Source organism: Saccostrea cucullata, unplaced genomic scaffold (genome assembly GCF_032062105.1).
Source record: "Saccostrea cucullata isolate Sc308-1 unplaced genomic scaffold, CSIRO_AGI_Scuc_v1 ctg4410, whole genome shotgun sequence".
Lineage (NCBI taxonomy): Eukaryota > Metazoa > Mollusca > Bivalvia > Ostreida > Ostreidae > Saccostrea > Saccostrea cuccullata.
The window spans coordinates 25,990-36,434 of NW_026931251.1; the positions used below are offsets into that span (position 1 = coordinate 25,990).

General features: G+C 31.9%; 1 pseudogene; it reads left to right on the forward strand.

Moving 5' to 3' along the window:
- The first annotated feature begins 9,299 nt into the window (after window positions 1-9,299).
- LOC134231982 (5-hydroxytryptamine receptor 1D-like) lies at window positions 9,300-10,069 on the forward strand (annotated as a pseudogene).
- The last annotated feature ends 376 nt before the right edge of the window (window positions 10,070-10,445 follow it).

Consider the following 10,445-nt stretch of genomic DNA (forward strand, 5'->3'; position numbering starts at 1 on the left):
TGCTAAGCAATAAATTTGGTTGAAATCGGGGTAAATTATTCGCGTTAAAACTGCAAGCTACTGTATTCAGAAGATGAATGTCCTTGAGAGACAGGAAAATGTCACAGACTGACAAGGGGACTTCCCGAGTGTTTTTAAAATCTAAGGGGGAATTATTATAATAACAACCAATAACAATCATTCACAGAAGATAAGTCATGAATCTTGAATATCATTAATGAATAATTTGAGTTTGATTGATTGATTGATTGTATACTGTTAAACGTCCCTCTTCAGAATAATTTGAGTTTGAAGGATACAAACTAAGTTTAGTAAACATAAGATATAATTTCAGACATCTTTCTTAACAAATTCTGGATATCTCTTTTTTTCAAAAGACATAAAATAAACAGAAAAATACGTTGAATTTTTGTCACTTTGTAGATCATAAAGATAAAAAAATAAAAAAAAAACAATTGGACAGTGTGCTTTTATCAGAAATATTTTATGTACGACTATCTAATTTTGTGGAACTCTTTTGTGTTATTTTGTTATCATTACGTAAGTTTTCAACCTGCTACTGTTCGCCAGTTTTTGCCATTACAAATTATTATAATTGATCCTGGTCTGCTCAAAATGTAAGTTTAATGATTTGAATTGTTTATCTAACAAAGATGTAATTTGCAAGATTTATTTTTATCAGAGAAATATGAGTTCAATTGCACACAGTTACTATATATGTGATTCGATCTATGGCGGCCATTTTTATATCCCACGCAAAAGAAGTTTTTTTTGGGGGGGGGGGGGGGAGGGGGGTATATAGGAATCAGCTGGTCCTTCTGTCAATATGTCCGTCTGTCTAGCTGTCTAGCTCTCCGTCAGTCTGTCTGTCTGTGCAAAAGTGTCCGATCCGTATCTTTCTTACGAAGGAACATTAGAATCTACTTCTCCACACAAAGATTGCCCATGACCTGAGAGTGTGTCATGACCTTGAACTAAGGTAATTTGGGTAAGTTCAAGGTCACTGGAGGAAGAATTTCATAATTAGTGTCCGGCCCATATCTTTCTTATGAATAAACCTGGTAGGTTCTCATTTCACACAAAGATTGCTCATGACCTAAGGGTGTGTCATGACCTTGACCAATGTCATTTAGGGGAGTTCAAGGTCTTTGAAATAAAAATTTCATAATTAGTGTCCGGTCTTTATCTTTCTTATGGATAAACTTGGTAGGTTCTCATTTCACACAAAGATTGCTCATGACCTTAGGGTGTGTCATGACTTTGACTTAAGGTCACTTGGGAAAGTTCAAGGTTACTGGAAGAAAAGATATTTCATATAACTAAGCTTGGTAAGTTCTTATTTCAAACAAAAATTGCTCATGACCCAAGGGTCTGTCATGACCTTGACCCAATGACATTTGTGCACGTTCAAGGTCACAAAAAGAAAAATTGTATAATTCATGTTTGGTACATATCTTTATTATGAAAAAAATTTGAATGTACTACTTCACACAAACATTGCTTATAACCTGAGGTTGTGTCATGAATTTGATCCAAGGTCATATTTGCAAGTTCAAGGTCACTGACAGGAAAAGTTCATATTTCGTATCTGGTCCGTATATTAAGTGTATTTTTTTATCTGGCTGCACCTTTGTTTCATTTATAAAAAATATAATGAGCAATTTCATTTGCACTAAACATGTTTTAGCATTTCTCTCTTCTCTTAGATCCATAAAATATTCATGAATAAGTACCTCTGAAAAATCCAGCGGGGGTATTTCGTCACATTTGGACAGTTCTAGTTAAAGGTCGATTGTAATAAATTTTCCAAGAATAAACTGCTTCTTAACTAAACTGTCGTATGTGGTCTTGACCATCACTAACTTTCTCAGTATTAGAGTTGCTTGCAAACTCCACATGGAACCACGCTTCAAATTTCATACAAATCATAGCAGTGATTAGTTTTTCCCCTATTTATTTGCCTTAAGGAATGTACAATAAAATTCTCAAATTCTTTTACCACTTATTGAACTCAGCAACAATACTATTACACAACATTTCCAACACAACTATCACTGAAATCTCTATGTGCAACTATCACTGAAATCGCAAAGGTGCATATGGGATTCGTTTCTCTTAGTTAATTCGATACGCAAGAGCATGTTGAATGTAGGAAAAATCATTTGCTATAAAATATATTGAAAAACAAGTTGCGAAAAAAGTATATATTAAGCAGTTTTTAATAGTTTATTTACATTTACAGTGTACAAGTACACTATGTTTTATGTTCATGTATTTCACTGTAAGTAAAAGTGAAATGAGAAAATAATTTTATAATAATTATTTTGAAATTGTGCAAGAAAAATTGACTTGTTTGTTGAAAAATAAAAGACAGTCCGGATGTAATACATAAGTTTACATTTAAATTTATGCTTTAACTGCTTGTTTCAATCAGGTGATGACCTGTAAATTGCTCTCTGTTTTTGTCAGTCTTAGTGCTTCATGAGTCGTTCATTGTTCGTTAACAATTGGACATTTTCATTTTCCTCTCTAGAACAACTTAATCTATATTAAGAAATTTGATATTCGTCATTTATTGTTAAGTAGATACAACGAGTTTAAATGGAAATAAAAAATGTAAACAATCTGAAAGGTGCATTAAATCAATAATATTCGGCGCAACAGAATAAAATTCCTTCTATAAACAGAAATGTGATGGCTTGTCATGACGAGTAAGCATCTAACGAAGATGGAATTAGCAAAATTGTAGATGTTCTTCTTTCATTAACGTATTAATCAATAGTTTTTCTTAAATTAGAAATTGTTCGTATGTAAAGTATTTATTGTGAACCTAAGGCAATCATCACATTTTTTTAAAATTAAATTTACCAAATATGAAGCAAATATATAAGAATCTAAGATTCTAAGATTCTAAGATCTAAGAAAAATATCAATTCAACAAAGGGCTGAAAATAAGTATTGTTTATTTATAAAACTTTGTCTTTATATATGACGTTAAAAGTTAAAAGAGAAGAGATTTTTATTTTCATATGGTGTGGAATAATTTTAAGGAGACCGATTCTAATTCAAGTGGGCATGACTTTACGCTGCTTTTTTTTTTATTTCATGTAGTCTTAAGTGTGACAGTACATCTTTTTCAATATTGTGATCTTTATATAATAAAATTAGCATTATTTATAACTCTAACTGGTCTGCATATGTGATTCTACGACAACAAGCGCTAAATTGGCTCTAACCACGAAACAATACACGACCCTGAAGAATGACACTTGAACTGTTCATATGTGTGTAGATGTCCATGGATATAAAACAAAAAACGTATCACTATCATAAAAAAACATACTCGCATTCTAAATATTGCTATTTTCACTCAAAAATATTTTCACCAATAACGTATTTGCACTTTATATGGTAATTTTAGAGATATTGTGCATAAAAAAAAACTTTGTTGATTAAGACACAAGACCAACCTTCATGATAAACTTTTTTGAATTTTAACAATTTGGTATATTTTTACAATAAATTTCATCTACCTGATTGAATAAGAAATCTCTCGTGCAGATATACAAAAAATATGGGGAAAATGGGATAATTTGGCGCTTTTCAAAAAATTCCCTTAGGATTCAATAGTAAAATTTGATAACTTTTGAGATGTCCCCATATGCAAGCGTGTTGGATAACATTCGATTTTTTAATCTTAAAACAATAAATATAACAGTAAAATTAATCAACGAAAAATTAGCAACATTCCTCGGGTAAAAAATAATTAAACTCGGCCTCGTTAATTCGTGGGGGTCAATGTTCGTAAGTAAGCAATTTTTTACCTGTTCGTGTGGACGTTATTTCGTGGGTTACTCGTAAATACGTTGGTTCATTGAATCAAAATGCTAACTAAGTATACATTTGTGGGTGTGTCAATTCGTATGTAAGTGTAACCCTCGAAATTCACGAGCATTGGTCCCCAACTAACAATGATGATTCCACAGTATTGATGTTCTTTAATACATTCTACTTCATATAAAAATAAAAGTGTGCCTGTTCTTGATTTACAACACGCAATTTTTGCCCGTTGAACATTTGAAGATAACCAACAGTTTTCATCCTCCAACTCAAAACAAACAGTATAAATTGTGAGCCAAGCAGACGTGAACCGTTTAAAGAAATGCTTTATTTGTTCCATATCTATCGCAATTGAACCCATAACTGTGTATTCATTTTCATGTATTGCCTTGAAGATTAAAAGATGGTTTAGCGAATAAATTTAATTGAAATAGATATATCCACAATATTAAATATATAAACAACAGTAAAGTTAAAAGATATGCAATCTGGTGCTAATTATTCCTCAAATACACGTAACCCTATAAAAAAGAATATCAAAAACCGTTCATACATTCTTGGAAATTGGAAATGCTGTTCAGTTTGATTAATACTCTTTTTATCTAAATGGCATACTTCCGAATTTGATACTATACAGAGAACTGAAGGCGTATTCGGTTTGACAGATATCGTAAGACACACAGTGTAATAATTTTCATATTCAGGAAGCAAGTTTATTCACAGGAAACTCCTTCTAAAATGTAAAAAGTGACTTCGATATATTTTTGATTGAATAACGAGAAAGAGGACTTCTCTGAAGGTTAAATAGAGAGCACAGGTATGTTAATTTATTTTAATGTATACAGTACTCATTATACATTTACGAACAAAAAATAGTCAAAGTAAACCGTATTACATAAACGGAATCTGCAAAGTGTATGTTGCGGTCAGAAATTAAAACGAGGAGAATTTGTTGCAAATAGAATGGTTCTCCGATATAGTCATCAATCAATATAGATTGTAAAGGGATCTACTTTAACAACTTTATTTTTTTTTTCTTTATTTTGAGAAAACACATTTATGTTATACATCGTTACTTACGCATAAAGTAGTACCGTAACGACAGTTAAAAGCACAATATTTATTTATTTTTTTAATCAAGAGTATTGAAATTCTACATAATTTTAAAAACTGCATTCGACTTCTATAAAACATTTCTTTAGAAACTGTTCTTATCTTAATTGGTTACTTTTATGCTAAGACATGAAAGTATAAAGATAATGATCAGTAACTGAGTTAAAATTAGGGAATAACTGTTTTCTGAGTTGGTTTTTTGCGACCGTTAATGTTGATTTTGCTTGCCTATTTACATTGTACATGGATTTCGTCACCACTTCAAATCGTTGGAGTTATAATGTTAAGATCACACAATGTTAATTGGGAATAAAGTAGTATCGTGACAATAGTTAAAAGCACAGTATCTATATTTGAAATTAAGAGTATTTTAAAATGAACATATTTTGTAAAAAAAAATTTCGGCTTCTAAAAAACATATCTCTGGTAACTGTTCTTTTAATTGATTACATTTATGCTAAGAAATTAAAATATGAAGATAATGACCAGTAATTGAGCTCAAATAACGTTGAGGCAACACAAAATTTGACGAAAAATACGAACCCCTCAAAATCAAATTTTGGATCAGGTGCAAGACACTGGGAAGACAGATTGGTCAGATACTTTGTAAGGAAGTTAATAGGAACGTCAAGAAACGCGAGGGGACTTGCGGGAGTAGTCATTGAAAACAGGTGCAAAATCAGGGATCGTCATTGATTAAACAGAGTAGTCAGAAACTGCATGGATTAATAGAAGCATTTTAGAGAGAGACAGAAAAATGTCACTGATTGACAGAAAATAGCCTGGAGATTGTTTTAAATCGAAGGGAAAACTCATTGAAGCGTTGTTATAGCCTCTTAGGGAAAAATTAAAAGAATTTTTAATTTTTTATTGTATATCGATAATTTGATTTTAGCTTGATTTTAGAATATACAAGTTAAAATTAAATGATATTTTTATCTAAACGCGCTCTTCCCAGAGGAAGCACTTTGGGTTTTTAAAGAAAAAATAAGCAGATTGTCATTTTGAAGATCATAGAAAGAAGGTACATATGTAGAAATCATATCATGCCATTTGAAAACTTACCAAAATTAAATGTCATCGAAATGTAAAATTTAGATCATTTTCCACACATTATTAGCCAACGAACATCATAATATGGTTTGTTACATCATACAACATCAAGTTTTATAAACCACCCCAATTTTTTTCATTCGTAGATTTTACTTTCTTCACATGATCAAAATGTTAATGATCTGCATTTAAGAACGTTTTAGGGTCAAATGTAATGACAATTCAAAGAATAAATTCCTTATTAAAAAAAAAATTCTTTCAAAATATAAAAATGAGGCAAATCATGTCAGCTGAAAGGCAATGAACCCAAACTATTGTTCTTTGTAGTCTTAATGGAATATTAAAATATATACAGCAATTTATTTCAAAAGATCATTATATAATATCATTATAACTTTATTTTCAGTGTCATCGATAGATTCATACAGGTCTAAATATAAAATTCATAGTCTTATTTTCTGAATACAGGTACGGTTGTATATACATGTACGTGTAGAATATAATGGATGATATTATGGATAAATGGTAAATTGTTTTGTTTTTAATAGCATAATGGACATCAATGCCACAACTTAAGATTTTTTTTTATTAGTAGAGTTCACAAAATTAGCCTTGTCATGCTTGGGAATAATATGACATTTAGCAGACAGAGGTGTACAACATTTCCATCAAGGTTTCTTTGTATATTATTTATAGGTCGAGTTTTGGAAACTGTTTCACAATTATGTAAATGATTTGGGTGTAGAAATTTGCAGATACCAACTTATACAGTCATTGCTTGTCTTAAGATCTCTGATCTTTTGGCATCATTTTCCCGGTTTGTTTCAGTTCTGGATGATTATTATTAAATTTTCAATAAAACATAGTTCTCAATTCACCTCATAGTAACCATATTTTCCTACATGCAGCAAGCTGTCATAAAGTTCTATTTCTTTATGTTCCCCATGCATTAATATCGTCAATATTTCAACATTTTGGCATTATCAGTGGAAAATTTTAAGGATCTCGGCCGTTCTTGGGAATTTGATTAGCTTTGTGACTTACGTTACAGTATTATGGAAATCAAAAGTATCGTTGCATTTCAACGTGTTCTGATACTTGAGCTTGAATCTGGAACTTATATTTCCTTTTTGCCTTTATTCGTCATAGTTTTCTTCGATTTTTAGAAAATAAGAGCAATGAAGGTATAACAGTCAGAAACTAGAACGTAATATATGTTACACACATACGAGGGTTGTTCGGAAATTATTGAGAGAATTACATTTACTCCATAATGGACGGAGATAATTTTATTAAAAAATCATTGACATTCTATAAAGAACAAATAAAACATTTATGTAAAATTTCTAAATCCTATGATAATAAGATAAGTTGTGGTGAAGTATAATAAACATGCATATATCTATTGACCCGGAGCAGCATCGCTACGTCATGTAACGTCACGTCAGCCGGAGATGGTTTCGCATGTAAAACGACAGGGAAATGTTTAATACTTTTCCTTCTTTGTACATGTAATTACATATAACGGCACAAAAATCATTATCTTAAACTATACCTTAAAATGTATGCTGTTTCTACCCGAGTATAAAATTTTCATTTGTGGGAAAAGATGACTTAAAATCATGCAGTGCGGATTTATGCAACGCGGATCAACGATATTGATACCGTACCGATATTTACACCGTACGTAAAAACTGATGGTCGTCCGGATCTTTTGATTTTACTCTGGTTGAATTTATTGTAAAAAAAAAAATGTATACCAACGACCAATGAAATATAAAACCTTTACACATTAATTTTTCTCGTTGTTATTGGTTTAGCAGGTCGTTGAGTCTGGAAAAGAGTTCTACATTGAACTACACAAAGTTTTATGTAAGTTCGCTGCTCCGACCTTGACGTCAAAATCCAGTTTTTCGTACTTGGAAGATTTCTCTACTGCGCGTCATTTCTTTATGATCTCAGAATTCCTGATCAAAATTCTAACAAAGTAGCACAACATGAATGAATTAAATCTGAAAAATTATACACATAAACAGAATTAATTTTGCTCTTATTATGGATCCACGAAGAGTTAGAACGTTGGTGTTAAATATTTTCAATATCTGATTTCCAGACTGCTACGGGTACCCCTATTGATGACGCATTTATATACCATTGTACAGAAAAAATTAAATATTTGTAAAATATTTATTGCTTTTATTAATTCTTAGTGTATGTCAAACGTATGTGCGAATTTTTACTGAAAGACGTTCATTAGAAAGCAAAATATACTCAATGTCTCAATAATTTTTGAACAGCCCTCGTATGTCTTAAACTTAAATATAGTATTCACGGAATTTAAAAATTTTAACGTTTGTTATACTCTTAATTGTAATAAAAAAAATGTTCGTGCATATTTCGAGTCAAGTTTTTAGCCTGTATTTCCTATAATTTATGTATCCAAACTGTTACTTCCAAAATTTTTGATTATTGACAAAACTACCTGTGCCTAGTTTATCCTAAGCATATTCTTTTTCAGTGCTCTTGCTCTTTTTAAAACTGGATAGTTCATTTTCTGTGATATAAATAAACGTGAAAAGGAAGTACCTAAAAGCTGAAATTTCCGGATAACCGTATTTTATTTCCTCTTCACAGATTAAAGTTGTTTGTAGAATTTTTCAAGCTCAAGACACCTCAGTATTACGTTATGCTACAGCTCCATATCATTACTCGTAGGGATTAAAAGTAGTCACGAAGATTGATTGATTGATTGTATATTGTTTAACGTCCCTCTCGAGAATTTTTCACTCATATGGTGACGTCACCGTATGCCGGTGAAGGGCTTCAAATTTTGACCTTTACTCGGCACTCAGGGCCATTGAGCAGTGAGGGATCTTTATCGTGCCAACGCCTGCCGCTGACACGGGGCCTCGGTTTTTAAGGTCTCATCCGAAGGACCCGCAACTTTCACTTGAAAGTGTCGAGCGCATGGCGAAGGAACAGTTGCTAGCCAATTTAACGACTAAGTCGGTCGCGGCCGAAATGCGAACTCACGACCTCCCGATCACGGAGCGAGCGCTCTACCGACTGAGCTACAGTGAACGGTTAGTCACGAAGAATTAACACTGTATAGGGTTTGAGATTTTTCAATCACAATCGTAATATTCACCCTTTCACGCTTTAATCTTTAATGCATCAAAAAGCATTTAAATTTTTTTTAATGATTCATGTTTATTTATTATCATATTTCTATATGCTTGTACGTGTAATAAATCACCTATGTCAGTACATAATTTCTTTCGTTTCCTAGGGAAATGGACAGAAACACAACAATTGAAAGCCTATTCCCTGTAAGCAAGCAGTACAATAGCAGTTTCTTAGAGTTGGAGGATATTGAAACGCACTTCACTTCTAAATATTCCTTAGTAACTTTAATTATTGCTACGGTAATACTCATAATTGGATTGATTGGAAACGGCTTCACGATAATATTTGTTTTTGTGAGCAGAAACTTACATACGCCAACATACACAGCCATAGCTTGTCTTGGAGTTACTGATCTTCTAGCATCCTCTTCCCGATTTGTGTTACATTTGGACATTCATTTTAACTTTTTTAATTACAAGCAGATTTTATTGCACAGCATCATCACTTTTTCTTCCTACATGCAGCATATTTTCACGTAGTTTTATTTGCATATTTGCGTTGTGCATTAATTTCGCCCCCACTTCATAGTATTGGAATTACGTGTCGAAAGGTTTTGAAAATTTTCATCGTTATTTGGATAGCAAGTGGTGTTTTTACGTCAGCCTACGGTACAATAATGATACTTGAAATCAAAAGTATTGTTTCACTTGAAGACAGTTTGCTCACTGAAATTATATTCTGGTCATATATTTATTTTTTGCCATTATTCCTTAGGCAACATAAATCTGAAATGACAAAAACGCAGCGGTATGCTCATATATCTAAGTCAATGTCTTTTATGTTTGTAATCATCATTGCTATTTTTGTCATTAGTACAACGCCATCAATTGTGCATGTTATCATACAATATATTTGTCGAAAAGAATATTATCAATTAGTTATTTGCATTCGATATCCTTTTCCATTGGGTCATTTAATCTCCTATCTTTGCATCATGTTAAATAATTGTATAAATTTATATTTATAACGTCATTATAGTTATATATTTCATGTTTTCCCCTCCTGCTCGAACGTTTCTCAACCGTTGTCAGTCAATTCGGAGATAATTTAAAAATAGGTGAGACAAGCTTAAGTTAAATAGACACGTTTTCATATGCTTATATATACCTCTAATGAGAAAAATAACAAAAGCATAATGGATACTAATGCATCATAACACTAGCTCAAGTTTGTTAAGATCAATTTGTAACTTTTCCCACTTTGGGACGTGGAGACCGGTGTAAAGACGAATAATGACCCCCATCGAATAATGA